The 27,689-nt window shown below is 39.9% G+C and overlaps 1 protein-coding gene across 4 annotated transcripts in view; it reads left to right on the forward strand.

The window, feature by feature from the left end:
• The window catches only part of ATXN1 (ataxin 1), a 508,626-nt gene that overhangs the window by 346,099 nt on the left and 134,838 nt on the right, over nucleotides 1-27,689 (forward strand). Inside the window, exon 10 of one of the 4 annotated variants that reach the window (XM_037844369.1) lies at nucleotides 16,357-16,455. The exons of the other annotated variants lie outside the window; for them this stretch is intronic. The gene's annotated coding sequence lies outside the window, so the exon portion shown is untranslated. The remainder of the gene's footprint in view (nucleotides 1-16,356; nucleotides 16,456-27,689) is intronic. 4 annotated transcript variants of the gene reach the window in all.

A 27,689-nucleotide genomic window follows, 5' to 3' on the forward strand; every position in this document is an offset into this window, starting at 1 on the left:
AAAGGTGAGGCACAAATAGGAACTAAATGACATTATTCTTGTCAGTCAAAACAGAATCTGTTGATTCTTGCCAGTGAATAATTTGTTCCTTGGAACGATGTACTAAGACAAATGGAAAGGTATTGCCAATTCTTTAAATTCTCCAATATTTTCACTTTTGTAAAACAATTTCTTTTATACCAGAAAATCATTCAACCACTCCCCCAACAAGTAACCATTACATTTCCGGTGGTAGCTATGCAATAAATTATTGCTAAGTGGAATCGTACACTGAAAAAATTAATCTATCTTCCAGATGTCCTGAGGATTGTGTTAACCTTTTAAGGAAACCTGAGCAAGTATACAACAAAGTTTCATAAAAAGTAATTTTTAACAAGTCTGTAAAACTTTTTAGCAGAGAGAGTAAAATTAGCTGTTTGAAACCGGTGTTAGAGGAAGTTAGTTTTTCAAAGTCCTGTCTTCTATTTTTGTTACATTCCTGAAACAACATACCTCAGCCCGGTCCCCCAAAATGGAAATATGGGTTAGATACAAATGGCAGAACTCGGGCTAGTTCTTGTCAATATGCTCTTTTGGGCATCTTCCTCAGCCTCTAAATCCTATTTCTTTCTGCTGTCTTGAGACCTTCCAGCCTCCAGTGCCAGGCACTGAGTATAAACTAACCAGGTGCTGGCAGAATTACTGCTGAGGAGCCCTGCTCAGGAACTGGGCTGTGTGGAAGCTGTCTGCTTATCAGCCATCCTCGTGAATCTTGGTACACCTTGCTTTTACACATCCAGAATTGAAAACTCTCTGTTACAAAGTCGTTTTCTGAAGTTTCCATTAGGTTGCCCTCCATTTCATTTTTCTCCCCTCACCCCCACCGCAAGCCTTAGGAGCTTGCATCGAATTGAAAATTTGTAATTTCTCCATGGCGAAAATCCAAGACTTTGATAGGCAGTCTTAAGGCCTGGGGCTCTCACGAGTTGATACCGGTCATCAACCTTGTAAAACTTATTCTGCAGAACAAAGAACACTGGGCACAAAGATTGCTCTCTTCTACCATGACAAGCCCTAGTTTTCCAGTCTCCTTTGCCTTTTCCTCTTTGTTCTCCTGAGAAAGGAGGGTGTAAGATTAGGACGCTATTATTTAGAAAGGGAACAGCTATTGCTTGTACAAACAGATTTTCTTTTTCCCTTTTCTTTGGCAACCTCGATTGCTCTACCTGCTTCTGGCCCTCCTGTTTCTGCTTATGAATAAGCCCCCTCCCTCCATGTTCAGGAGACTTATAAATTATGTTTACAAATGTCACTGGCTACCAGATATGCTCTAGCTCGTAGAATTCAGGGTGGTCATTTAACCTCTATCTTAAAGCTGTTTTCTTGCCCTGTCTCTGTCACTGCAGCAGCAAGCACAAGTGTCAATTAAAGGATAGTGTGTCAAGGTGAGAGTGTGCACTGGGCAGTGTTGGTCTGTCCCTCCCTTTGGTGGAGCAGATGAGCTGCCAAGCTGTATTCTGTTGCTGTCACTGGAGTCTGCAGTGCAGGTTCCCAGCTCCACTGACGTTCTAGTTCTGTGTCCCAGCAACTTGCCGGCTGGCACTCTCCTAAAGAAGAGGGTGGCCTGGAGAGGGTCAGAAGGGAGTTAGCTTGCTCAACCTTGCTCAAAGAGGGTTTTCCATTTCCTCCACCTGGGCAGGCCTCCAGAATGAGGATGTCAGTATCACAGGAGTGATATTACAAAGGATCGTGGACCATGCAGTCTTTCTGGTGCAGATAGCATCCATGGAGACCAGCAAACCAATGAACAGGCAGTCCAGCCAGATTGTGGGACTGTGGGGCCAAGATGCTAGGTGATCTCAGGACATGAGATGGTGTCAGGTTTTCTCATGAAGTGGCTTATCATCAGCACTGGCCTTCGGAGCTGGGGACATGGGTAGGTATTTAGGAGGAATGAGAGGGTCAAGAAGGGGAGGTGAAGGGAAACATGACAGCCCGTGTTGGCTCCCGTTCCCATAGACAAGTCTGGCCTGAAAGCAGTCCGGTGTACCTGGAGCTTTCTTACCAGGCCCTGGTGACTTATCCATGTACCCAGCGTTGACGAGGAACACTATCCACCTTGTCCTCTTCTTTTTAATTACTCCTCCTCCCTTGATGTCAAACTGAATGGCACTAAAGCCCTGCCCCCACCACCACCACCACTTTTCTGAAATTGGATCCAAGGAGCATAGAAATCCATAGGGTTACCTCTTAAAGTTCCTAAATGAGTTGACCTTGACTGGATTAAGCTAAAATGGGACAGTTAGTTTATCTGGATGCCTCAGGAGCTTCATCCCATATTCCCTCCATGGAGAAAACCTTAGGCAATGACTTTGGCTCTCATTTTCTGTAAGGAAAACCGGGAATGCTGTCTGGGTTGGTATAGCCACTTTTCACCAAGAAAGAGGCTAAAGGTTGGGGGTACCTGCAAACTTTGTCAGGAGATGGGGTAAAAGGGATGTCCCCTGAGCATTTGAAACCCACAAGCAACATAAAATTTTTATTGTCTATCCTTACATTACAAAAAGAATTTTTGTATTCTTGTTCCCTCTTATGTGCTGCACCGAATGACCATACTTGAGCTGAAAGAACTACTTGTCACTGAGTGTTCATGATGGAAAGCCAGTTGGGGTTAACTGAGCATTTATAGCACCTTTTATATACTCAACAAATATTCATTCCCCCCTTCCATGCCTTGAATAAGGATAAATAGAGGAGATCTGGGACGAATTGAGATCAATAATTTCTGCAGAAAAAATAAAACTCCAGGTAGTTGTTTGCACTATTGGAACATCTTATGTTTTCAGGATGTTTCTTAAAATGAAATAAAATAAATCAGCTTTGTTTGACAGTGTGCAGTGTGCCCAGCCAGGCCATTGTTTTAAATTGTTGAAATGGTTTAAATGGTAGAAGACACGGTGTGTTCCTGAAACAATAAACACCTATTAGGGGCATCTTGACATGGCAGAGAAATAGGTTTTGTCTTTTTATTTATTTATTTTTAAGATCATTGTGTAACTCAATTCAATAATTACTGAGTATTCATCATTCTTTATGGTGTGCAGGGAACGAAGACAGTTCTCTCACAGTGACATGAAGAGTAAATATAAGTAATGTGAATTGCATTCAAATCGGAAGATTAAAATCCTTCCCTAAGTTTGGTGGATTTTTATTTTGTTTGGTTTTGAAGAAATTTGAAGCAGAATGATAGCTCATACTTTTCTTTCACAGCCTATCTTAATATACAGTAATTGGAGATACACTTAGAGTAGAAAGAACCTGTTATCTCTCCCTCCCGAATTTGTTGTTGATCACAGGGCTTGGTTGTAAATGGAAATATTAAGAATTGAGGAGATGGCACAGGCATCCTGGGCTTGGACCAGTGGCAGGAGCTCCAGGCTGAGAATGGACCCCTGGATTCTCTTCCCATTCCTGACTTCCGAGATGCTGGGCAAGTTACTTTGTTTCTTAGTGCCTCCATTTCCTTGTCTCTTAAAGAAAGAAGGTTATTGCTCCTACTTAACAGCATCAGATTAAAAAGTATTAATCCAGAGAACAGACTTTTAGAATCATACCTGGGTTCAAATCCAAGACACGTCTCATTAGCTGTGTGTCCTTGGGGAATCATGCCCAACTTCTCTGACCCTTGTTTTTGTCATCTGTAAAATAGAGCTGATCACACCTAATTTGATGGGTTGTTGAAAGAGTTAAATGAGATAATATATATTAAGTTTGTAGCCCAGTGATTGGCCCCTTGTAACTATGGCAGCTATGAAACTGTTATTATGGTAAATGTCAAAAAAAAAAAAAAAAATGTTGTGATGTGTTGCTGAAATAGGTAAACTTGTGTAACTTTCCAGTCTCTGGTTTGCGGAGACATTTCCTCGGTAATATGAATTGTCATTTGTTGTCAATGTCATTACATTGACATTGAGGTTACTTGTGTATTGCTGAGACTTTTGCTTCTTTGGCATATACTGCGGAGTAATTATGATGGTGAAGGTGACACCATTTGTCAGAGTTATCCATGTGTATATGCCGGGGGCCCTTGGAACTTTAAGTGAATTTCTTGGTATTAGTCAAATCAAAAGGCACAGTGAGTTCAGAAGATATGAGTGTCTCATCTCTAAAAAGAGTTGGGAGATTCTCAAAGGCTATTGATATGAATGGGGCTCCTAAACAAAAAAACATTAAAATATATTTGATGTAGTTACCATGCTTAAGTGGTGATTGGCAAAAATTATCTAGTCCAGTTCTTTGAGATAGAGAATAGAAGACAGCCTGAAGATAGATAGCTGTGTCCCTTATCTTCTTTCTGCACGTGTATTAACTGAGTGTGTGCTATAGTCCAGGTATCCATAACAGCTAAAGGAGCTTTCAGTCACTGGGAGGGAAATAAGAAAATAGGCAACTCCTTTAAACTGTGGCCAGTGTTCTTCTAGTGGTACCCAAAGGATGCTATTGATTCAGACCAGCGTGATGTCTTCTGGGGTTAGGGAGATGCCTTCATCCTCAGACCTAAAGGATGACTCAGGAAACAAAGTGGATGTATCAGGTAGCATGTGCTGTATAACAACGCACACCAATGCTTAGTGACTTAAAGCAGCAAACATCTCTTATTTCTTGTGTGTCTGTGGGTCAGCTAGGTTGTAATCTGGGACAGCTTGGCTGGGACTGGATGGAAAAGGATGGCCTCACTCACATGTCTAGCTGTAGATGGGCTGGTTGGCCTGGGGTGGGGATGGGAGAGCCTCACCTGGGATAGCCTGTCTGTTCCACGTGCTGTCTCATTCTCCAGAAGGTTAGATGGAGTGTCTTCATATGGCAGTCTTGGGGGTCCAAGCAGCAGCAAGAGTGGGGAAACCCCACTGCACAACTACTTTCAACCTTTGATTGCAAGAATTTTGTTTCCTTTGGCCAAAGCAAGTCACCTAGCAAGTCCAGATTCAAGAGATGGGGGAAACTCCTGGCTTTAGTCATATGGGGAGCAATATATGCAAAGCACAGAGATAAAATAGAACATAGCGTTTTGGAGAACTGCAAGTAGTTCAGAGGGGCTAGAAAAGAGCATGTGAGCAGTGTCAAGAGAAGGGGCTAGTTCATGAGGTATCTCTTCGGTGCATTCTGATAAGGAGTTTGGAGTTTATCTTGAAGGCAGGAGAGACATCATTGGAGAACTTTCAGCTGGATATTGGCATGATGAATAAGATGTGTAGAAACATGGCTAGATAGCCAAAGCTTAAAAGACAATTCAGAGAAGTTTCCAAAGAGATGTCCCTGGGATAGCTAGGAAAAGAAAGAAATACTTCTGAGGAAAACTGAGAGGTGGTTCAAAGTTGAGGCATGCTTTCTAAACATTGTAGCCAGAAAAGATGGTGGAGGTAGATCAGAAAAGACCAAGGCTGGGGTGTTAACGATGTCTGTGAAATCTGGTGGGAGAACTGGGAGTCATTTGAGGGAGTTTGATATTCTCAGCAGTGTCCATCACATCACTCCTTAGGATCTTGCTAGCTGGTGTTCTAAGTAAATGCTTACTGATGGGCTGTTGAAAGATAGTCTCTGATATTGCCTTCTCTTGGGAGGTAAGACTGCAGCGTCATCCCAGCTGAAGATCCTTTTGTCTGCAGCAGGTTTCCCTCTGACCCCAAAATAGACAGTGTGTTCCCAGGGCCCTTGGGCTCCTAAAAATGCTTCTCTGCCCTCAGCTGGAACCAGTGCTTCCCCATTAACATTAAGATCTGATCTCTTAACTATACTTTTAAGTATAACTCTTTAACAATACAAAAATAGAAAAGACTGTTTCATTTCACTAAATTCAAATCACGGAGAGTGGGAAGTTGTGGTTTTTGCCAGTGTGTTTGGAAGCCAGTGTGTTGCCACTGAAACTACTTGATGTGTGTTGGGAATAACAGGGTATACTCCAGTCCTTGGGATAACTGAAATGTTGAGAGTGGTATGTTTTATAGGTAAAAATGAGGGGCAAAACCCTGAACGTGCATTGCAGCAGATGCCATGTTTTCTTTTTAACCTTTTCCATTAAAACAAAAAAAAGGCAGGGGGGTGGGATGCAGAAGAATCTAGATGGGGGAGTGTTCTTTGTTTCCAAGTGCCCCTGCTGTAACCATAAATTGAGAATAATTGGGAGTTGAGGGCATGGAGGACTACAGCAATAATCTTTTGGAGAAAGAACATAATCTTTTGGAGACAGGCAGGACACTTTTGTAACTCAGGGTCCTACATTTTCTCCATCTAGAAGGTTTGAACCAACTCTTGTAAGTCAACTCCTTATGAGGTGGGTGCTTGCCCATGTGAGCTCTTCATTTTGTGTTCCCTGATGGAAGTGGTATGTCCACACTGAGGTCAATTGGGGGGGTGCTGCTGTCCCTGCCTGGGGCTGCCGGCTTGGTTCTGTGAATGCCCTGTTATCACCAGGCACCGCTAACATAAAGCGATACATTTTCAACAACAGGAGAGAGTTTGCAAACCCCAGAGCAGGGTCAGAGTCTAAAAGCCATTTGTCTGCTGCTGAGAAACATGGCAAGCATTTCAGGCATTTTTTTTTTTTTTTTTTTTCATACAAAACAAATTGTACTTTCGATTGTTTACAGTACCATTACATAGTTGTACATTCATCACCTAAATCAATCCCTGACACCTTCATTAGCACACACACAAAAATAACAAGAATAATAATTAGAGTGAAAAAGAGCAATTGAAGTAAAAAAGAACACTGGGTACCTTTGTCTGTTTGTTTCCTTCCCCTACTTTTCTACACATCCATCCATAAACCAGACAAAGTGGAGTTTGGTCCTTATGGCTTTCCCAATCCCACTGTCACCCCTCATAAGCTACATTTTTATACAACTGTCTTCGAGATTCATGGGTTCTGGGTTGTAGTTTAATAGTTTCAGGTATCCACCACCAGCTACCCCAATTCTTTAGAACCTAAAAAAGGTTGTCTAAAGTGTGCGTAAGAGTGCCCACCAGAGTGATCTCTTGGTTCGTTTTGGAATCTCTCTGCCACTGAAGCTTATTTCATTTCCTTTCACATCCCCCTTTTGGTCAAGAAGATGTTCTCCATCCCACGATGCCGGGTCTACATTCCTCCCCGGGAGTCATATTCCACGTTGCCAGGGAGATTCACTTCCCTGGGTGTCTGATCCCACGTAGGGGGGAGGGCAGTGATTTCACCTTTCAAGTTGGCTTAGCCAGAGAGAGGGCCACATCTGAGCAACAAAGAGGCATTCAGGAGGAGACTCTTAGGCACAAATACAGGGAGGCCTAGCCTCTCCTTTGCAGCAACCGTCTTCCCAAGGGTAAAACTTATGGTAGAGGGCTCAACCCATCAAACCACCAGTCCCCTATGTCTGTGGTCATGTTAGCAACCATGGAGGTGGGGTAGGCGAATACCCCTGCATTCTCCACAGGCTCCTCAAGGGGGCACTACATCTTTTTTTTTTTTTTTTTTTCCTTGTTTGTCTTTTTTCTTTTTTTTTTTTTTTAACTTTCCCTTCTTTTTTAAATCAACTGTATGAAAAAAAAGTTAAGAAGAAAACAAACATACAATAAAAGAACATTTCAAAGAGACCATAACAAGGGAGTAAGAAAAAGACAACTAACCTAAGATAACTGCTTAACTTCCAACATGTTCCTACTTTACCCCAAGAAAGTTACATAATATAGCAACATTTCAGTGAACTTGTTCCTACTACATCCATCAGAAATTAACAGACCATAGTCATTTCTGGGCATCCCCAGAACGTTAAATAGTTTATCTGTTCTTCTTGGATTATTGTTCCCCCCTTCCTTAATTGCTCTCTACTGCTAGTTCCCCTACATTCTACATTATAAACCATTTGTTTTACATTTTTCAAAGTTCACATTAGTGGTAGCATATAATATTTCTCTTTTTGTGCCTGGCTTATTTCGCTCAGCATTATGTCTTCAAGGTTCATCCATGTTGTCATATGTTTTACCAGATCGTTCCTTCTTACTGCCGCGTAGTATTCCATCGTGTGTATATACCACATTTTATTTATCCACTCATCTGTTGAAGGACATTTGGGTTGTTTCCATCTCTTGGCAATTGTGAATAATGCTGCTATGAACATTGGCGTGCAGATATCTGTTCGTGTCACTGCTTTCCGATCTTCCGGGTATATACCGAGAAGTGCAATCGCTGGATCGAATGGTAGCTCTATATCTAGTTTTCTAAGGAACTGCCAGACTGACTTCCAGAGTGGCTGAACCATTATACAGTCCCACCAACAGTGAATAAGAGTTCCAATTTCTCCACATCCCCTCCAGCATTTGTAGTTTCCTGTTTGTTTAATGGCAGCCATTCTAACCGGTGTTAGATGGTATCTCATTGTGGTCTTAATTTGCATCTCTCTAATAGCTAGTGAAGCTGAACATTTTTTCATGTGTTTCTTGGCCATTTGTATTTCCTCTTCAGAGAACTGTCTTTTCATATCTTTTGCCCATTTTATAATTGGGCTGTCTGTACTATTGTCATTGAGTTGTAGGATTTCTTTGTATATGCACGATATCAGTCTTTTGTCAGATACATGGTTTCCAAAAATTTTTTCCCATTGAGTTGGCTGCCTCTTTACCTTTTTGAGAAATTCCTTTGAGGTGCAGAAACTTCTAAGCTTGAGGAGTTCCCATTTATCTATTTTCTCTTTTGTTGCTTGTGCTTTGGGTGTAAAGTCTAGGAAGTGGCCTCTTAATACAAGGTCTTGAAGATGTTTTCCTACATTATCTTCTAGGAGTTTAATGGTACTTTCTTTTATATTGAGATCTTTGGTCCATTTTGAGTTAATTTTTGTGTAGGGGGTGAGGTAGGGGTCCTCTTTCATTCTTTTGGATATGGATATCCAACTCTCCCAGCCCCATTTGTTGAAAAGACCATTATGGCTCAGTTCGGTGACTTTGGGGGCCTTATCAAAGATCAGTCGGCCATAGATCTGAGGGTCTATCTCTGAATTCTAAATTCGATTCCATTGATCTATATGTCTGTCTTTGTGCCAGTACCATGCTGTTTTGGCAACTGTGGCTTTATAATAAGCTTCAAAGTCAGGGAGTGTAAGTCCTCCCACTTCGTTTTTTTTTTTTAGAGTGTCTTTGGCAATTCGAGGCATCTTCCCTTTCCAAATAAATTTGATAACTAGCTTTTCCAAGTCTGCAAAGTAGGTTGTTGGAATTTTGATTGGGATTGCATTGAATCTGTAGATGAGTTTGGGTAGAATTGACATCTTAATGACATTTAGCCTTCCTATCCATGAACATGGAATATTTTTCCATCTTTTAAGGTCCCCTTCTATTTTTTTTAGTAGAGTTATGTAGTTTTCTTTGTATAGGTCTTTTACATCTTTGGTTAAGTTTATTCCTAGGTACTTGATTTTTTTAGTTGCTATTGAAAATGGTATCTTTTTCTTGAGTGTCTCTTCAGTTTGTTCATTTCTAGCATATAGAAACATTACTGACTTATGTGCATTAATCTTGTATCCCGCTACTTTGCTAAATTTGTTTATTAGCTCTAGTAGGTGTATCGTTGATTTCTCAGGGTTTTCTAGATATAAGATCATATCATCTGCAAACAATGACAGTTTTACTTCTTCTTTTCCAATTTGGATGCCTTTTATTTCTTTGTCTTGCCGGATTGCCCTGGCTAGCACTTCCAGCACAATGTTGAATAACAGTGGTGACAGCGGGCATCCTTGTCTTGTTCCTGATCTTAGAGGGAAGGCTTTCAGTCTCTCACCATTGAGTACTATGCTGGCTGTGGGTTTTTCATATATGCTCTTTATCATGTTGAGGAAGTTTCCTTCAATTCCTACCTTTTGAAGTGTTTTTATCAAAAACGGATGTTGGATTTTGTCAAATGCTTTTTCAGCATCTATTGAGATGATCAATTGATTTTTCCCTTTCGAGTTTTTAATGTGTTGTAATACATTGATTGTTTTTCTTATGTTGAACCATCCTTGCATGCCTGGAATGAACCCCACTTGGTCATGGTGTATGATTTTTTTAATGTGTCTTTGGATTCGATTTGCAAGTATTTTGTTGAGGATTTTTGCCTCTATATTCATTAGGGAGATTGGCCGGTAGTTTTCCTTTTTTGTAGCATCTTTGCCTGGTTTTGGTATTAGATTGATGTTAGCTTCATAAAATGAGTTAGGTAGTGTTCCATTTTTTTCAATGTTTTGAAAGAGTTTGAGTAAGATTGGTGTCAGTTCTTTCTGGAAAGTTTGGTAGAATTCCCCTGTGAAGCCATCTGGCCCTGGGCATTTATTTGTGGGAAGATTTTTGATGACTGATTGGATCTCTTTGCTTGTGATGGGTTGGTTGAGGTCTTCTATTTCTTCTCTGGTCAGTCTAGGTTGTTCATATGTTTCCAGGAAATTGTCCATTTCTTCTACATTATCCAGTTTGTTGCCATACAGTTGTTCATAATATCCTCTTATAATTTTTTTAATTTCTTCAGGATCTGCAATTATGTCACCTTTTTCCTTCATTATTTTGTTTATATGGGTCTTCTCTCTTTTTGATTTTGTCAGTCTAGCTAGGGGCTTGTCAATCTTGTTGATCTTCTCAAAGAACCAACTTTTGGTGATATTTATCTTCTCTATTGTTTTTTTGTTCTCTACGTCATTTATTTCTGCTTTAATCCTTGTTATTTCTTTTCTTGTACTTGGTTTAGGATTGGTTTGCTGTTCATTTTCTAGCTTCTTCAGTTGATCCATTAGATCTTTGATTTTGGCTCTTTCTTCCTTTTTAATATATGCGTTTAGTGCTATAAATTTCCCCCTTAGCACTGCTTTTGCTGCATCCCATAGGTTTTGGTATGTTGTGTTCTCATTTTCATTCGTCTCTATATATTTAGCAATTTCTCTTGCTATTTCTTCTTTAACCCACTGATTGTTTAGGAGTGTGTTGTTTAACCTCCAGGTATTTGTGAATTTTCTAAGTCTCTGATGGTTATTGACTTCTAATTGTATTCCATTGTGGTCAGAGAATGTGCTTTGAATAATTTCAATCTTTTTAAATTTATTGAGGCTTGTTTTATGTCCCAGCATATGATCTATTCTGGAGAAAGTTCCGTGAGCACTAGAAAAGTATGTGTATCCTGGTGATTTGGGATGTAATGTCCTGTAGATGTCTGTTAAATCTAATTCATTTATCAGATTGTTTAGGTTTTCAATTTCCTTATTGGTCTTCTGTCTGGTTGATCTGTCTATAGGAGAGAGTGATGTGTTGAAGTCTCCCACAATTATTGTGGAAACATCAATTGCTTCCTTTAGTTTTGCCAGTGTTTCTCTCATGTATTTTGTGGCACCTTGATTGGGTGCATAGACGTTTACGATTGTTATTTCTTCTTGCTGAATTGCCCCTTTTATTAGTATGTAGTGGCCTTCTTTGTCTCTCAAAACATCCCTGCATTTGAAGTCTATTTTATCTGAGATTAATATTGCTACACCTGCTTTCTTTTGGCTGTAGCTTGCATGAAATATTTTTTTCCATCCTTTCACTTTCAGTTTCTTTGTGTCCCTGTGTCTAAGATGAGTCTCTTGTATGCAACATATTGATGGTTCATTTTTTTTGATCCATTCTGCGAATCTATATCTTTTAATTGGGGAGTTTAATCCATTTACATTCAACGTTAAAACCGTGAAGGCATTTCTTGAATCGGCCATCTTATCCTTTGGATTATGTTTACCATATTTTTCCCCTCTCTCTATTAATATCCTTTATTGTACCCATACCGAATCTCTTTAGTACTGAACCTTTCTCCAAGTCTCTCTGTCCTGTCTTTGTATCTCTGTCTGTAGGGCTGCCTTTAGTATCTCCAGTAGGGCAGGTCTCTTGTTAGCAAATTCTCTCAGCATTTCTTTGTCTGTGAAAAATTTAAGCTCTCCCTCAAATTTGAAGGAGAGCTTTGCTGGATAAAGTATTCTTGTCTGGAAATTCCTCTCACTCAGAATTTTAAATATATCGTGCCACTGCCTTCTTGCCTCCATGGTGGCTGCTGAGTAGTCACTACTTAGTCTTATGCTGTTTCCTTTGTATGTGGTGAATTGCTTTTCTCTTGCTGCTTTCAGAACTTGCTCCTTCTCTTCTATGTTTGACAGTGTGATCAGTATATGTCTCGGAGTGGGTTTTTTTGGATTTATTCTATTTGGAGTTCGCTGAGCATTTATGATTTGTGTATTTATGTTGTTTAGAAGATTTGGGAAGTTTTCCCCAACAATTTCTTTGAATACTCTTCCTAGACCTTTACCCTTTTCTTCCCCTTCTGGGACACCAATGAGTCTTATATTCGGACGTTTCATATTATCTATCATATCCCTGAGGTCCATTTCGAGTTTTTCAATTTTTTTCCCCATTCTTTCTTTTATGCTTTCATTTTCCATTCTGTCATCTTCCAGGTCACTGATTCGTTGTTCAACTTCCTCTAGTCTTGTACTATGAGTGTCCAGAATCTTTTTAATTTGGTCAACAGTTTCTTTAATTTCCATAAGATCATCCATTTTTTTATTTAGTCTTGCAATGTCTTCTTTATGCTCTTCTAGGGTCTTCTTGATTTCCTTCATATCCCGTACTAGGGTCTCATTGTTCATCTTTAATTCTTTGAGTAGCTGCTCTAGGTGCTGTGTCTCTTCTGGTCTTTTGATTTGGGTGCTTGGGCTTGGGTTATCCATATCGTCTGGTTTTTTCATATGCTTTATAATTTTCTGTTGTTTTTGGCCTCGTGGCATTTGTTGAACTTGATAGGGTTCTTTTAGGGTTTGTAGACCTATTGAAGTCTTTATCTCTAATTTATCAGATCTACAGCTTCGTGGAGTACACTTTCTCTAACTAACCAGCAGGTGGCGTCCACGAGCCACCTGTTCTCCACAAGCCAGATCTCCCCTGCTCAGCCTTTTTGGTGAGTGGGGGAGTGAGTCTTGTGGGGCCCAATTGGTGTACCAAGCTTGCGTGTGTAGATGGTGTTGCCTGCCCTGTATGTGGGGCGTGTTTCTGGGCAGTCGGGGAGGGGGGGTGGCCCTAACAATCAAATCTCCCTGATGATCCTGGAGTTGTAAAGCTGCTGCAATAGTCTAATCCTTCAGTTCAGTCCTGCCACAGTTTGTCTCTGCCACTGACCCACAAGTCTTTGGTATTGGCGTATGGCTCCTGAGACTTGCAAGTGGGCCCCTCTTCCAGGCTGTGCACCCCGGGTCCTCTGTTGAGGGATGACTGTGCTATGTCACAGGTGAGTGCCGTCCCCCCAGGGCAGTTCTGGGCTGCTGGGCTGTGTAGGGAGGCTCCCAGTCTGCTCAAATGATGGCTGAATGGGGCTTTGTTAATTCACACTGCTCCACCTTCCCAGCTCTGGGAGATTCAGCTGAGGTTGCAGGGAAGGCTAATGTCCACGCCCAGTTTTGTGGTGTGTGCCTGTTATTTGAAGCACTTCCGTCACACTGGGTTGTCTGTGGCAGCTCTGGGCTATGGGGCTGGCGATGGGCAGGAGTGTTTCCTGTCCACCAGGATGGTGGCTGTGAGCGGACACCCCCCTTTTCTTGGGAAGTTGTGTTGTTTAGTGAATTTTCTCAGCCACTGGATTATTGCCTTTTGTCTCAGAGCTCTCTTAGTTGTGCTCTTGACTTGACGTGCCCAAATTGCAATTCTTTGAAGCTTTCTGTATTGAGCTTCTTAGAGTAATTGTTTTAGAAAAAGCAAAAAGGATTTAAAAAAAAAAAAAAAAAAAACGGCCCTCCTCAGAGATCTAATGGGTTACTGAAGTGCTAATAGACAAAGCAACCAGGGCCATTAAGGAAAGGTGCACAGGGCAGAGAGATCAGCTTTGCTTCGGGATTTGCATATGCGCCTCAAAGCCTGAGCTCCGCCCTTCCCCTTTCTGTGTTCACCAGAACTCCAAAAATCCTCTGCTTTTATTTTGGAGTTTTTCGTGTTGTTTTTTTTCTATGCCTGTCTCCTCTCTGCTGGGCTGGCTGCTCTCAGAGTCTCTGGTGTCTGGTCTCAGTCTATCTATGGTTGGAGTTTGAATCAGTAGAATGAGTTTTCTATAAGAGCAGCCACTGCAGTTCTCCCTTCTCCTTCCCGGAGCTGACAGCCCCTCCTCCCCCGGGACTGAGCCTGGCAGGGAGGGGCGCGAGTCCTCTGGCCGCAAAAACTTACAGATTTCGCTGATCTCAGCAGTTCCACGTTTTCATGAGTGTTGTATGAAGTATGCCCAAAGACAGATTGCTCTGTGGTGTCCAGTCCACGCAGTTCCTGGCTTTTTACCTACTTTCCTGGAGCTCAGGCATTTTTATCAGAGTCTTCGTTAAATAATTATGTTGGGGACTGATAAAGACATGTGTGAGTGCGGACTTTGTAATTTATCGTTGGGCAGAGTTTCGTACCACATGAACTGGAAATAAAAACATGGCGTGTTTTGGAATGTGTGATTGTGCTTATTTGCTTTAAGGGCAGATCGTTGCATAAACACTGACTCATTGCATCCTATACTGAAAGGAAGAAGTAGTTCGCTGGGCTTCGTCTGGTCTGGCTTCAGCACAGAGTATGGTACCCTCCCAGGAGAAGGCGTGAGCTCAGCATTCGGGGTGACTGAGAAATGCCCAACTGCCCAGTTCTCTGGAAACATGTGACCTTACCTGTGGTTCTGCATAAAACAGTCACCAAAACAGTATTTCCCTTTTATGCATATTTTTATTCCGTTTGTGCCAGAGTCTGTGGAATAAGGTGGAGGAAAATAGACTCTTCTTCTTTTGGTAAGTGGGATGAAGATGCAGCCATGCGTATTCTGTGCCCTGGGTATATCTCACTGAGTTTCATCAGCTTAACTTCTTATTCACCTGTGCTTTTTGTGTTGCCTTAAGTCATATAATCAGGTTATAAACAAGGGACATTGGTATGTAACTAAAGCCAACACTGTGCTCAAATCACCTCCTATTCTCATTTTTAGAAATTTTCATAAGTCAGAAGGAGTGGAAGTGTTAGAAAGCTATGGCTGGCTTGCCTCCTTGATTAATATATGGGGATAATCAGTGCAATTTAATGTCTGACATGTGGTGCGGAGATTGAAGTCATGTTTGTAACGTTTTGGGTTGGGGTAGGGAGGGAGGCACAGAGGGAGGGAAGGAGGGGTAGAGGGACACAGAAGAGACATGGGCACATGTATACAGAGACACACATGCACACAGACACGCAGACAGACCCTGCCATGATCTGTTGAAGGTAGCCCAGCTCCAGGAGGGTGGGGGTGACAGCCTTGTGTTCAGTGGCTTTTTAGTTTCATTCTGTGATCTCAGGATGAGGTCACAGCTGTGGGCTGTAATTTTCACTGATTTTGACATTAAAGCCCCTCGGATCCAATCTGTCTGTCTTACCTCTTACATCATACACATATCTAGATTCTTCAAACCTACTCGTTGCAGCAAAGTTGAAAGTGAAAAGCTCTGGGACATATATATTTATTCCATCTCAATCTTGAATCACTAACCATATTTCATTTTATGAAACTGAAAATTCAAATTTAGTTTCGGTTATTAAATTATGTGGCCATGGTTAAATTATTGAGAGGAAGATATATTCATCTAATGATAAAACTCTTTTCAAGTCAGAGTTATAGTTTTTTTTAATTGCTAGAAGTCTTTCTGATAGAGGAGAAGATGCCAGAATGAGAATGTAGAGCACAGCTTATGTGGAAGATCTATTGCAGAAGTCTTCTTGGAGTGGGAAGTCTTACGGTAGACAAAGTTTGATTTCAATGGCCCCTGCCTTCTCAGGGGCTCCTCTCCCCTTTTTCCCTTTCTGTTTTAATCTTTCTCCTTTCCTTAATCTTTATCCTCTCCCAAATGCTTCACGTCAGTCCACGTGCCTTGGTCATCTCATGGAGAAAAATAAAGTGACTGTAATCAAGACACTCATATTAAGAAGGAAGAGCCTTATTTTCCATTGACCAGAATAATTGCATTTTACAATGGCTTGGGATCATAAGATTTATTTTTTTAATGGTGGAATTTGTCTTTCCTGGGGAAAGCTTATGGGTGACACCTTCTCAAGCATTTAGGAAGCAAGCAGCTGCCTCCCTAATCAATACATGCTCCCCCTTCTGAGTACTGTCTAATAACTACCCAGGTAATGGTTAACAACACATATAAATTTCAAGCTATCCTATGCTTTCAACAATTTATTTATTTATTTATGTATTTTGTGAACCTGTCAAACCAATGCCTAAAATGCTGCTAACAGCAGCCAAAGGCCAACTCTGCCAAACTCAGAGTTTGGACAAATTTTTTAAAACCTTCAAATCTCCATTCCTGTTTTTAGGTGCAGGGACTTGTGCCAGAGGAGTGGAGCAACTTCTCCAATAGTTCTCTCTCTCACGTTCTTCCCAGTGTTTTCACTTCCATTCAGAAGAATCACTAAGTAAGTTTATGTTGTTCTACTTAAAATAACACAAAGCAGGATCCCTTCTACCTCCTCAAAATGACAACTAATGTACTGTTTGCTCCCTTGACGGTGAGAAACAATTCAATATACATTGTCAGGCATCACTGAAAACTTTTCTGTTCTCAGTACTTCCACTGTCAGGTATGTGCCTTGCATAATGCACGTATTTGTTGTGGCATTTAATAATCCCATTGGAAGGGCGACTGATGTTAGTATGCTTTCCTTCTGTTGATGATGCTTTGCGTTGACTTGTAACTGTGTTCTTCGATGTATACTAGCAACTCACAGCCCAGGGGTAACATGGAAGCATTTACTGGTTTCAGTAACTGTTTGTTAATCCCATAATGCTACCTTGGAAACAGAAGTTATTCTGATAACAACTTGATGGTACTTCCTCTTTATAAGTCTTTATAAGTTAATAACCATGTCCCAGACTAAGTTGTTACTTTAAGCTTTAGCCTCAGAGTTTATTAGTTCTTGGTATTGTTACCATCAAGGTTAATAGGAAACAGTTACTCTGTTTTTGTTTTTGGTTTTTGCTGTTATTGTCACTGTTATTCCTACAATTGCTGCTATAATTCCCTACTTTATAGATAAACAGAATTAAAAAATATTCATTGGTCATTAGGATAAAACATAAAATTGAATCTCTTTTGCCAAATAGTATGCCGTGATTTTATAGGGAACAGGAAAAACATGCCTAAATGAAATCTTCAGACAAACTTTTGGTCATCTTTTAGGCAGTCCTTTAGCTGCTTCCCCTATTATTAGCAGGTAATGAAGTTTAGAGTTAACTGCTCTAAGTTTCTCTTCCGCCTTTCTCCTACTTCCACTTTAATGTAATAGAAATGAGATCAACAGGAATGAAAATAGTAATATGCCTGAATACTGAACTACAGTAAAGAGCTACAGTGAGTTCATCCCCATAGGATGGAGAATTAAAAACAGATGGCTTTTGATTAAAGGCACTTCCTGTAACAGAGTTCAAGGTGAAATTGTTAGTCTAGGAGAGATGATAGACATGCAGTCTTTTAAAAAAAAACAAAAAACAAAAAACACTGCTACTGGGATTCCTGTTCTTCGTACTACCCCTCCCCACCCCAAGGACCACCACGGCTCCCTCATTGCTAAGTAAAGCAGCAGTTATGAAGTGTAAGAGCAAACATTACAAGTGGACTCTGGTGATTGGACCATGCATCCCTTGGTGTGTTGATGGTGAACACATCTGTCTTAGAATGAGCTGATTCCTGGTCCTGCTGCTACATTTTCTTCAGAAATTATTTTTATTATGGGGAGTTTGTGCCTATCTTGTTCATTTTGATGCTGTTTTTAATTGCTAGAAGTCTTTCTGATAGAGGAGAAGATGCCAGAATGAGAATGTAGAGCACAGCTTATTGGAAGATCTGTTGCAGAAGAGACCTCTGCCAGAGTCAAGGAAACAAGCCCTAGGTGGATTTGGGGTGGAATTCTCCTACCCACCCAAGGCATTTTCCTTTGCTGATTATTGCTGTTCTTGCCACTGCTTTTTGTGACTTTAGCTCTTTGGAATTCCCATTCCTTTTTTCCCTTGTGCATCAGGATGTGGCTGGTGAAGTATTTTATGTAATGAGAGGCTGTACCACACTGATGTGAAGCAAGCACTGGCTTTTGTGTAAAGCACTGGCTATTCCCCTCTTAACAAGAGAACATTATTTGGAACTTAAGAGACGGAAAGGGTATTCTTTCATTAAAAAAAAAAAATGAATCTTTTATAAATAATCACTGCCATAGTTTGAAGAGAAATTAGGAAAACACAAACTGGGAATATGAAATATCTCCCATGTTGCTGTCACCCATAGACATTCAGCATTTGGGTATGTTTTCTTCCAGAATACTTTGTATGCAGACATATATAATTAATTACGTGTATCTTTACAAAAATGAAATCATACTTGACATACTGTTCCGAACCTTCTTTTCTCACTCAGCAAAGTGTTATGAACATCTTTACATGTTAATAGAGATCTTAAAAATATTCTTATGGCTACTGAATCTTCTTATGCATGGATATACGAGCAAGAGTTCTTTGACTTTACTGATTATGTGTACCCTTTCTCCCCTCCCTAAATTTTCTCTTCTCAGTATAGTATCCACTGTATTGACCTCTTGCCTTGCTCCTAAATATGGTCAGATGAGGAACCTGAATGAGAAGAAAACTAGGAACCATACTTGATGGAGAGTTAGGCTTTGGGGTTCCCTCCTTGCATTTAGGACTTTTGTGAAATTATTACTCTTTCGTCTTAGCTTTTTTGGCACAGCTCACCATGCCTTTTCATGCAAATCTACTTTATCTTAGATTCCCAGTCCCTCTGTTTACCTTCCCTCAAAGCCCAGTGACTATACAACCTCACCTGTAAGAGGCCTGCCCATCTCTCACATCTCTAGCGTGGCCTGGACTTAACAGAGGCCGTCCCTCGTACGTCATTTTGATTCCCTCGTGGCCTCGCCCAATTATTTGGAGTGATTCCACTTGCCTTTCATATTCAGTTTTTAATTCCTAATCATAGCCTCCCTCAGCCCACTCATCTTTACCTCCAGTTATTTACCAACTTGTGGTCTCTGTCTTCTAGTCAAGCACAATGCTCTGTTGACCACTCTTCCCAACTCATAGTTCTGTCTCTAGACCCTGCTGATCCTTCAACTCCATCTGTAACTCTGTATCCTTCTAGTTCTTGATCAGTAAATGATTCCCCTCCAATCTTTCAAGCCCTGGCTGGGAGTCTTCCTTACAGCATCTTCCTGGATTAATTCCACTGGCTCCAGTTAGTATCTGGAAGGACATGGGGAAGGGAAGGGGGACTCCAGAGAGTTGATGGCGTAGTTTTTCTGCAGTTCTGTTTGTTTCTTTTTATGTCAAGTTGGTTCTTACTGCTCAGTTAGATTGTGTGCTGCCTTGATGGCATGCCCTTCTTTCTTGGCAACCTCTTCTGTCTCCTAGAACATTCTCCACCCAGTAGATGCTCAGTAAAGGTAGCCTCATCAACCTAGTAGCTGGCCCATGTCTTCCTGACCTAAGCCTGTCTTTCAGCAACCCAGGAGCATTTCATATGTCCTCTCGCACTCCCTCTGACTGCCTCTTTCCATACAGAGCAGCGGCATTGGCTTCTGAGTCCTTCTCATTGTGACATTATCTACTTCTTTAGGCATCCAGCTCACTTATTTATTAGAATATTCAAGCTCCAGACAAGAATAAGAGTCAAGGTTGTAGAAGAGATTAGTTTGCATAATAAAGATTACAACATTTAGGTTCATTTTTGAATCAGAATTGTTGATTAAGTTTAAGAAGTTTTTTCGTTTCTTTCTATTTATTTCTAAGCTTTACTCTCGGTTATGAAATGTTGCAATAGCGTATTTTTTAAATGTCACTTCCGGTGTCTGTTTAGTTTTACCTGCTGACTACAAAGGTGATTTTAATCATCTTCCTGACCTGCTAAAAGTGCCTAAGTCCAGGGCAATAAGAGTGGTGGAAAGTATAAGCCAATCTGTATATAATGCCAGGGCTTACATGTGTACCTGTGCAATAATAATTAACATGGGCGGAAGTAAATATGAAATTGTGGGATTTCTGAATCACTGACTATACTATAGATAATGCGGAATTCCCAACCCAGCTTGCTACAAATGGCCATTGATTAGCCAGCCCACAGGCAGCCTTGAGCCCTGGGGACAGGCAGAGGGGATGGTGTCCATTTCTGCTACTATATTGCCCAGATATTTTTTTCAATGTTAAATATGCTAAGGCAGTGGGAGGAAGGAGCTGGTACAACAGTTTGGAATTCCAAAGAATTCAGTGCAGTGTCAGCTCTCTGGTGCTCTCTGATGGTAGGGATTTTGCCTACTGTGCTCACTGTTATATCCCCTACCTAAAGTAGTGTTTGGCACATAGTAGGTGCTCAAGAAATATGTGTTGATTTAATTAAGGAAATATACCTGACTCCTGAATCCACAGGGCATGATAACCCTCTTTGTGTGTCAGTTTCCAGAATCGGAAATATAATTCACTTCTTTACTACAGATATAAAATGTAGATATACATTTATAAGCTAGACCGTAGGGTTGTTGAGAGAGCTGAAGGGCACAATGTATATATAGCATGGTACTGACCACAAAGTGGACAATCCATTGGGTACTTTCTTACTTCCTCCCACTGGAGTAGTTTCAAGTATGGATGATGGTGGTGATAAAAATAAATTTTCATATGGTTTACAAAGTTCATTGCCTTACACTGAAGAAACTCTCAGAGCAATTCTTAGACCTTAGGAAAAGTATGCTTAAACATTTAGAAAAAGTATTTTTTTTACACCTATGTTATAAATGGTGAAACTGCTGCTCAGAAAAGTTAAATGTGTAAAATTGCACAACTGGTATGTGACATAACCATACTTGAACCCAGATGTCTTGACTTTCTGACTTAAAATCTCAAGGACTTTCATCTGCACCAAGCATAATAAAGTTTTATATCTAGATGTGCTTCAAAGACCAGATCAGAATCACTTTTCAATTAGTGTGTTGTTTGGATGCAAATGATAGTGATAAAGTAAATTTAAGAATGCTTCAATGAGGCAAACATTCACAGACTTTTCTTTTTTTTTAATAGCTAGTTAAAAGTAAGCTTAAGCTAAGCACTAATCAGAATCTTTAAATTCTGAATCTTGAGGTTCTGAATTAGTAGTGAAGTTTTAATGTGAATTCTGTGGCATTTTCAAAAGATAAAATGATAAAAGTATCAAGCCGTATGCTATTATAAAACTTGGTGTGGTGAAATGAGTCGAGAAAAGTTCATGTACTAAGAACGAGGGATGTGAAGAGACAGGTTTATGTAGGTACTTTAAATACATATGACACCATCCTTTTGACGGCAAGGAATGTCTTTAAAATCTCACACCAGTGAGAGGGGGAAAAAATCAGCAGTATCTCTTCTTTTTTTATCCTTTCATATGAATTCTCAGTCATTTGGTTTACTCTGGTTTTGATTCACAAATGACTACAAAAACTGGCATCCTGCTGTTTTTTTTTTTTTGTTGTTGTTGTTTTTTTAAAAAAAGAAGATTTAACTTTTCCTGGAGAGACTGGTGTATAATCATTGGGACAAGAAATGGATACCCCCTAAATCCTAAATCTTCCCATTTTGTCTGCTGAATATAATCTTACACTGTCTACAAAATCTCAAATGGGTTGTCTTCTTCTAAGGTATTACTCATTAGCTGTTATGAATTCTGAAAGGTATTTGCAATCTGCATGTTACATATTCATTCTGCATTTACTACGTCTCCAAATATTTATTGCTTGCCAGCAATCAGTCCTGCACTTGGAGGAGAAAACCTAAGCCTTGCCCTCAAGAAGCCCACAGTCTTAATTGTGGAGCTTGGTTTTAACAAGCATCTTGTTTCTTTGCCACAGAATTCCAAGCTCGCTGTCTCTCTGTACATAACAGTTGAATGTTGTTTACAGAATTCTACTTGCTATAGGAAGCATCTGTGTGGCTCAGTAGCCAACCTCATGAGTGTAGGAGAAAAGGAAAAGGACCTAAGAGTGGCTTGGCGTTTGACCCACTGAGTGGAAGAGTGCCTCAGTGAGACTATGAAGAGTCGACCACTGCGGCTCCGAGTTCGTGCTCAGAATTTTTCCTGTACCTAGAAGAAACATATCTTCAGCATCTTAGAAAGACAGAGAAAGCCAGGCTGAAGATAGAACACAGGATGACAACCTTTTACCCTTTGAAACAATCAGTTTTCAGTTCAGTTTGTTCCTGTTTGCCTTGAGAAGAAGAAAAAAGGAAAGAGAACTCTTAATTACAAACTCCACATTTCTTTCAGCTATACTATTTTCAGTCCTATATAATTTGTACAGCTGAAGTGGTAAATGCTTGCTTTTAAATGTGAAGAGAAGGTGCCCCGTTTAATGCTTAGAAAAGATTGACTTCAGTTTAAACAAAAGAAAAATGGTAAGGACCTCATGATTCATGATTTGTAATTATTATCAAGGAGCAGGCATTGTGCTCTCCAGAGTTGTTGGTCTTTGGAGGTGTCTGCCTTGCCTTTAGCCATTGCTCTTTCACCTCCTGTTTCTTCTTTATCCTCCTGGATCAGGCGAGTTCACAGATGACCACTGAAATTGGGCTCAGATTGGTGAGGATGAGGACATATGGCTGCATTCTCAGAAGGGCACCTCCATGGTGTTCTCCATGATGCTCAGGAATGGCAGTTGACTGCATCCCTCATCTGGAAGGTCCCCTTCCATTACTGAATGTTGGTACCTGGTGCTTGTGTCAGCCTAGAGCAGCAGCCTGGTCAGCATTTCTACAAGATCCCGAGAAGAAGAGAAACGAGGAAGCTCTTCATTAATCACATACTGTGGGGCTGGGTGACTTTCATGAGATGTGAAGACATCTCGGCAGACTCTTAGGTAGTTGAAGATAAGAAAAGTGAGGCTCAAAGAAAAGGAAGTGAGTCAGCTTAAAGTTACTCTGCTAATAGTAAAACTGCTGGATTTGAGCCTGAGACTGAGTAATAAGCCCATGACCTTTCTATCATGGACCATTCCTTCCTTCAGATGGGATGGGATAATGGAAGGGCAACATCATCACCGGCAGATGAACCTCCTAGTTCCATCCTTCTGTTCCCCGAGAACCTGTCCTTGTGTGTAAACACATGTGTTACATGAATGATTGCACAAGCCTTTGCCTATTGGATCTCGAATATATGAAAGAGAAGAGGAAGATTAAATGGATTATTGAGATATTAATTATTCCAGATGTTTGCTATCATGTGGGGGAAAAGTTCTATAAGAACTGATTTTTTTTCACTTGCCTTACTTTCCTGTATTTAGGCATTATAAATATGGCTATAGCAATAATCACTCATAGGTTCAAATATCATCCATTGCGTTTACTTTGGTGGTTTGCAAATACTTTTAGAATCAACTCCTTTTTCCTGATAAAGGAAAATTTTATTAGTATGATGAATATTAGATTTAAGTGTAAAATGCCGAAGGAAAAAAGAGCAAGGTTTTGTGACTAACACAGACATTTGAAATCAGTGTTATGGGTTGACATCAGCAATCTTTTCTAACTTCAGCTTCCAATTCATTCCCTTTTGTTGTTTTTTAAATGTTGCACAGTATTAAAAAATCCATGTTCCCTTAAATAAGGAGTTGCAAATAATGTATTTTGTTTTTAAACAGCTACCTTGTAATCTCAGGACACTTTTCCACTTAAATTTATTTGAAAGCTTGCAAAAGAAGTACAAACTGTTTCAAAGTTGAAATCACGAGCAGTATGAAACAATTTGCATTTTTTAATTGGTTACCCTGCAATTTGGGGAGCCAGTGATAGCTTGCTCAGCTAGTTTACATCTTCCATTAAGAGGCCAAAAAATGTTTTAATATTATAACCCTAATGAGATGCTTATTAATCTCCTTAAAAGAAACTCAAGCCTGGGGACCCATCTTGTCTAGTCAGTGTCATTAAGAACAAGTTGACCATGTTTTGATTGGTGGGTCCAGTGGTTAGTTTAAGATTTTGTCACTGACATTTTGCCATCTTGACGCTTTGATGCCAATAATTCAATTTTTTCTAATTAGGTTGTATGTTTACAGAAAAATCATACATTAAATACAGAGTTCCTGTATACCATCCTGTTAACACCTTGCATTAGTGTGATACAAAAAGTTGTCACGTTTCAGGAAAGAATACTTCTATAATTTTACTATTAACTGTAGTCCATTGTTTATATTAGGGTTTACTGAACAGTCCTATGTTTTTTAAAATTTTTATTCTAGTAACAGATACAACCTAAAATTTCCCCTTAACCACATTCACATATATAATTCAGTGCTATTAATTACATTCACACTGTTTTGCTACCATCACCACCATCCATTACCAAAACTTCTCCATCAACCCAAATAGAAACTCTGTACAATTTGAGCCTTAACTCCTCATTTCGTACCTCCACTCCAACCCCTGATAACCTGTATTCTAGATTCTGACTCTGAGTTTGCTTCTGATTATTTCATATCAATGAGAGCATACAATGTTTGTCCTTTTGTCTGGCTTATTTCACTCAACATGTCTTCAAGGTTGATCCATGTTGTCACATGTATCAGAACGTCATTCTTACTATGGCTGAATATTCAATTATGTGTATTAATTCCATTATAGGTATAATATTCCATTGTATGTATTACCACATTTTCCAGCAATTCAATTTTGTTAATGTTTTTTTCATGCCACACATTTACTTGCTATTACATATTAGAATGGACTGAGGAGGAGAACTCTGTTTTGTCTGCTCCTGTGAAATTTCATATATGGACATACAGAGACTTTAGGTTTATATGTTGAAAAACGGGAGGGCTACAACATTTCTAACAAAAGAATGTCAAATATGTATACTGAGATGACAAGGGAAATTTGATTTTGAGATCTGCGTAAACCTGTTAGAATGTGTTGGGACATTACTAGTCTCCATTATGTCATAACAGAAGTTACATTTTAATTTACAGTCTGTTGAAGAATCTAACTTCCAGAGAACTCAATCTCCTTTAACCCACAGCACACAAAATAAATCAGTTGACCCATATTACAGATAGTAGAGACTTACTACCAAAATGGAATTAAAGTACACCAGCGTTCATAGCAGCATTATTCACAATAGCCAAAATGCAGAGGCAACCCCAATGTCCATCAACAGATAAAGCTATTCAATGGAATATAATCCAGCCATGAAGAGGGATGACATTCTGATAATGTGACAACATGGATGAACCTGGAAGACATCATCATGTTGAATGAGATAAACCAGACACACAAGGACAGATATTGTATGATCTCACTGATACGAAATACCTGGAATAAGCAAATTCATGGAAGCAGAAAGTAGTTTATGAGTTACCATGTGGTGGGGGTGGAGAATGCAGAGGTAATGCTTAAGGGGTACAGAGTTTCTGTTTGGGGTGATGAAAAAGTTTCGGTAATGAATGTTGGTGATGGTAGCACAATATTGTTAATGTGAGTAAGGCCTCTGAATTGTATACTTGAAAGTAACTCAAATGGGACATTTTGAGTTGTATATATTACTACAATAAAAAGCTAAAAAAAAAAATCATGTAAGACTTGAATCTCTCACACACAAAAAAAATGGAATTAAGGGACCCCTCGATAAACAGGAACACTTCAGAATTCTCTCTACTAGGGATGTGATTGTTTTAAAAGCACAGTGGTTTGGGCGCCCAGACACATAACTGCTGTAGATTTTGCTTTTGAACCTTTGTCTAGCTCAGTGACTTTCAAACTGCAATGGGTACGATAATTATTGTATAAGATGGTCTAAACTATCTTGTGCTCTTTCCTTGATGGGCAACTTAAGGGACTCGGTCATTAACTTGACATCAGATTGCTGCTGGGGATAGAGCAGTGAACAAAGTCCCTGCCTTGGAGAAGCTTCAGTCCAGTGTGGAAGACAAACAAGACAAAGGTGATAGCAACGTCAGCTCTGATAAATATTCTGAAGAAAACATAAAGTGAGAGAAGAATCAGGGTGGCACGGGGAAGGAGGAAGGGCTGCTATTTTAGACAAGTGATCTAGAGACATTTGAGCAGGGACTTGATCGAAGGAAATCCATTCTGTGATCTTCTGGAGAAGAAACATTCTAGATGGGAATAAGAAGCCAGGGTGCTGGAGCAGAGTGAAAGAAGGGGGCAGGAAATAAGGGGGAGAGGGTCCCACTACTGAGAATCGATCCTGTAGTGACTTCTACGCCATGGTGAGGACCAGGGCTATGGCTTTTCGAATACCTGTGGTGGGAAAGTGATGTAAGGCTCGAGTGAAAGAGTGTTATAATCTGATTCACATATTAAAATGCCAAGGATAATTTTGACCCCAGACATTTTGGGTGGCAGCTTTAGAACCTAACTGCGGCATTAAATGCAATTCTGCTGTATGACACATTTGTGAGTCTTTTTTTTAAATTGGTTATTAAATAGTGAGAAATTTAGTTTAAAAATACAATGTGTGTCTTCCAAAGCACCTCGGTAGAATGCTTGGGGTTGTTATATAAGGATAGAAGCTGTATCCTTCAATAAAGAGTAAATTAGAAATCTTAGGTAAAGCTTCTGAAAACTAGCATGTTAGTAATGTTTAATAAGTGCTGGTTCTTTCTCGTTCTGCTCCCCTTTTCTTTAACAATATCTTTGCTATTGATGTCTGGTTTTGATTGTCCATGATCCTGGTGAACCAAATTTGCTTACAGGAAAAACTGAGTCATCTGACAAGCTGCTGGCTTTTAATGATAAGTACATCAGAAAAAAGCGTGTTCTTTCTGGTAAGGATAATGGACCCTCTTTTTGGAAAATAGCCCTTGTAACTCTCAGGGTAGTTAGTGAGCTGATGATGTAACTGGGTTCAGATCACTTTTTTTTTTTCTTAAAAGAGTTTTCTTATCTTTGCTGTCACCAAACTTGACTTCCATACAAGAGGCACATTTCTGTGATTACATCCAGGGAACTGAGTTCCTCTTTTTTATTAACTCCAGGTGCTCAGCAAACTTTGAAATTATGGTCTGATGCCCTATTCCCATAGTAAATTTTAAAAATAATTTGTTGATAGATGACACGGAGAGCAAATATTTTTTGGAAGTAAACAATGTGTGAAGGATATTTGAGGTTATGGTAGGATTTTTTTTTTTTTTTTTTTTTGGTAGGAAAAAAGCAGTTTTTAGATAAAACTGCTTAAAATTCTTTGAAAACTGAATTGATTTAATTATTTCATGTGTGTAATTAAAGCAAAATGTGTGCAGAAGACCCGCCTCCATGGCATATTTAAAATGAAGTTTTCTGGGCCTCACTCCCAAGGATTCTGGTTCAGCTATCTGGGGTGGGGTAACTTTTAGTAAGTACCCCAAGTAGACGGATTTAGGGAATCTGAATTTGAATCTACACCCCAAGTGACAGATGTGGGAAACCACATTTGACAAACACGGCTGCCTTTCTGAAAGAACGCTACTTTTGTGTTACAAAAAATAGCAAAGACATCCGAAAGTAGAGGTACAGTAAAATGAGCTCCCATGCACCCCTCACCCCACTTCAGCAGCCAGCTACGGTTTCTTCTCCCCACCGCTACACCCAGATTATTTTGAAACAAATTCCAAACATCATACCATCTATAAATATT

Source organism: Choloepus didactylus, chromosome 7 (genome assembly GCF_015220235.1).
Source record: "Choloepus didactylus isolate mChoDid1 chromosome 7, mChoDid1.pri, whole genome shotgun sequence".
Lineage (NCBI taxonomy): Eukaryota > Metazoa > Chordata > Mammalia > Pilosa > Megalonychidae > Choloepus > Choloepus didactylus.